General features: G+C 41.3%; 1 non-coding gene across 1 annotated transcript; it reads right to left on the bottom strand.

The window, feature by feature from the left end:
• Positions 1 to 494: 494 nt before the first annotated feature.
• On the bottom strand, positions 495 to 601 carry LOC118487043. Its single transcript, XR_004880210.1, has one exon. It is a non-coding gene; the product is annotated as a small nucleolar RNA R71 (small nucleolar RNA).
• Between the last annotated feature and the right edge of the window lie 3,267 nt (positions 602 to 3,868).

Genomic DNA, 3,868 nt, shown 5'->3' with positions numbered 1-3,868 from the left:
GTATGAGCTCCAGTTCTAATAAGGACATAAAAGAACCTCTAGAAGAACCTGAACGCTTTCTCAGAAAAAGACTAAAAGCCAAAAACCAAGAGAAGGTTTCGGGAAACCCACTTCCAATGGCGGACCAACGTACCCTCATGGATTATCTACGACCCACCGTAGGTAACCTCGGCGCCGCCATCAATGCACCGAATGTTGAAGCCAATAACTTCGAAGTTCGGCCGCATTTGATACAGATGCTTCAGAACTCCGCAACCTCCCATGGGCTTGCGGACGAGGATCCCCATCTACATATTACTAATTTCTTAGAAATATGTGATACCTTTCGGATCAATGGAGCATCAAATGACGCCATCCGCCTCCGAATGTTTCCTTTTTCACTAAAAGACCGAGCAAAAGCTTGGCTTAACGCCCTCCCAGCTGGATCGGTAAACGCCTGGGATGAACTAGCCCAAAAATTTCTATATAAGTATTTCCCTCCCGCTAAAACGGCTAAATTAATGACTGAAATTAATACATATTCACAAGAGGACGGGGTATCCTTGTATGAAACTTGGGAAAGGTTCAAGGAGCTATTGCGAAAGTGTCCACATCACGGCCTTGCGATATGGCAACAAGTGTCCACTTTCTATAATGGGCTATTGCCACACACAAGGCAAACACTAGACTCTAGCTCCGGGGGACTTTTTGGTAATTGTCGCCCGCATGAAATATATAATCAAATTGAGGAAATTGCTCAAAACAATTTTCAGTGGCACACTCCCCGAGGTAATAAATCCATTGCCCCGGGCGCCCATAAGGTTGATGAAAGCACTTCTTTACAAGCCCAAATCGAGGCCCTTTCTTCAAAAATAAAAAAAATTGGAAATGACAAAAATGGTCTCGGTTATGGCTTGTGAAGGGTGTGGTGGGCCACATGAAAATTGGAGTTGTATGAAAGAAACATACGATCAACAAGAATCGGTAAACTACATTGATAATAAACCTAGGCCGTCGGGTCCTCCAACGGGCACCTACAACCAAGGATTGCGAAATCACCCTAACCTTGGTTGGAGAGAACCCGGCAATGGTAGTAACCAACAAAACGTAAACCAACGAACAAACTTTCAACAACCAAGAAATGAGTCACAAAATTTCCCTCAACAACAGAGTGGACGAGAAAGGCTTGAAGATATTATATCTCGCCTCATCTCCGACACTGAAAAGAAAAACTCGGATAGATTTCTACAATTAGAATCAAATTTTAGAAATCAACAAGCTAGTATTCAAAACATCGAAAAACAAATAAGTCAACTAGCACAAAATTTCTCTGAGAGACCACAAGGCGCGTTACCAAGCAATACCGAAACAAACCCAAAGGCGCAAGTTCATCTCATAACACTACGGAACCACACCGTGGGTCCTACGGAAAGCCCGCGCCTACCGAGGAGACCGTAACACCGCCCTTACAAGAGAAAGGTTCCCCTCCCTCATCAGAGCCTACCAAGACTCCTCGAGTTCCATACCCCGGTAGGTTAATCCGACAAAAGACCGATGAGCAATTCGCAAAATTCGAAAGTTTACTAAAACAATTGTATGTCAATATTCCTTTCATTGATGTCCTAACCCAAATGCCTAAATACTCTAAGTTCATGAGGGACTTCCTCACTCATAAAAGGAAAATTGAAACATTGCAATTAGTTAATCTAGGCGAAGAATGCTCTGCCCTCGTACTCAACAAACTCCCCCAAAAGAAAATCGATCCCGGAAGCTTCACAATTCCTTGCTCAATCGGTGACTCCCCCGTTCGTAATGCACTAGCCGACCTTGGAGCTAGCATTAACCTCATGCCCTCATCAATGTTCAAAAGACTCGGCCTAGGAAAAACGAGTCCTACAAAAATGAGTATACAACTTGCTGATCGACCCGTCAAATTCCCGCAAGGTGTCATTGAAAATATCCTAGTCAAGGTCGACAATTTCGTCTACCCGGCCGGCTTTGTCATACTTGATATGGAAGAAGACACCGAAGTCCCACTCATATTAGGGAGACCATTTCTCGCCACCGCACAAGCAGTGGTAGATATGAATGACGGAACACTCACTTTGAAATACGGGGATGATGAAGTAAAGTTCGGGGTTGGGAAGAACATAGAGGACGATGACCCGGTCAATTACATGAAAGTTATTGATTCAAGTTTGGATGATGCTCTCCGACGGTGCAACATGGGATGCAAAACATCCCGCTCAGAAAACATATAACCTTGCCTTGGGTCTAGCCAAGGACCCTTATAAACGTGGCGCACCACGGAGGCAATCCGCGGAACTATCCTTAGTTTAAGTTTAATCTTTTAGTTTTAATTTGCAGGAATAAAACACACTCACGGTGGTCAAGGATGACAAGGGAAACGAGAAACATAAACCCATGCACAAAAACAAGGCCACCCGACAACAATTTCTCCATTACAGTAAGTTCAGCACGGGCCGTGCCCAGCCAACATGGCCCCGTGCTGAACACCCTGCAGACAAATGCCCATTTCAGGTAACTAGACACGGGCCGTGTTCACCGAACACGCCCCCGTGTCCAGGCTTCTGTTTCTTTTCTTTAATTATTGTTACTGGCACCTGAACACGGGGCCGTGCCCGGTCCCCACGGGGCCGTGTCCAGACTGCCAGTAACATAAATTTTTGCTTTTAACACCATTTTACACATCCAATCAACCTAAAAATTTATTTTTGGGACACATTGAGGACAATGTGTAATTTAAGTGTGGGGGGGATGCTAAAACCTTGAATTTTGCAAGTCCTAATAACAAGCCTTACACAAAACTCTATTGGAACCGCTAATCACCCCAAATTTTTTCAATTTTTTTTTATTTTATCTTGTCTAAGTTTAAGTTGGGAATTCTAAGACTAACAAGGTTATATTTTTATAAGTTTACAACCGATAGCGTCGTGATAAAAAGAACCAACATAAGAAAATTATGAAACGGCATGACAAGCTTAGTTAAAATTCGATTATATATACTCGATCACATAAAAAACCCATTCCCACAAAAGTGAGTTTTTGAGCCTTTATTGAGCATACAAATATACATCTTTGCGCTAAATGCTCATTTTTCGTTTCTTGTGTGAATAGCCGCTTGGTTCTTACGACTCTAGAACTTGCCACGACAATTCATTCCCGGTCCTTACCAACTTAAACCCAAGTAAGTAAATGATGGAGGCATTAGGACTAACCCTTTTTCTTTCAACACCATTATTTTTATTTTTCTTTTCACCTACCAAAAAATTCCCCCAAGTTAACCCCTTTGAGCCTAAACCTTTTCATTTCTTAACTCAAAACCCTTTTTACCGACCCAAAAAAAAAACCCTTTTTATTTTTACTCTTTATTTTAAGTAACAAGCTCGGTTTTCATGTGACTAATATATATATATGTTACAATGAAGTTAGAAATAAGCAAACAAAGCTCCTCAAACAAAAGCTTGTTTGGCTAAATACTTCATTTAAAATAAAAAGTCACAAAAACAAAATGTTTTACGAAAACCGATGCTTTTTACGACTTTCGCCCTTTCTACTAACCACTAACCCAACTACGCACCTTTAGCCCAAGCCTAACCCTTCACCCAAAAGTCCTCTTGATATTTACAAAGGTATAGAGTTAAAAAGGAGGAGGATTGTGTTGGATCTGAGTTTGATTCTGATTGTATTTTATGTTTGAAAATAAGATGAAGATGGATGAGTGTGCAGCGGAAATTATAATGAAAACAAACTTTGCATACAATCAAACGAGAGTAATACTTTTATCAAACATCTTTACACAGAGAACCGAAATATTGAATTTATTTCAACTACGATTACAATGATTGATGTAAGAATGCAAACTCCC

The sequence above is a fragment of the Helianthus annuus genome, chromosome 14, assembly GCF_002127325.2.
Source record: "Helianthus annuus cultivar XRQ/B chromosome 14, HanXRQr2.0-SUNRISE, whole genome shotgun sequence".
Taxonomy (NCBI): Eukaryota; Viridiplantae; Streptophyta; class Magnoliopsida; order Asterales; family Asteraceae; genus Helianthus; species Helianthus annuus.
This window is presented reverse-complemented; position numbering and strand designations above follow the sequence as displayed.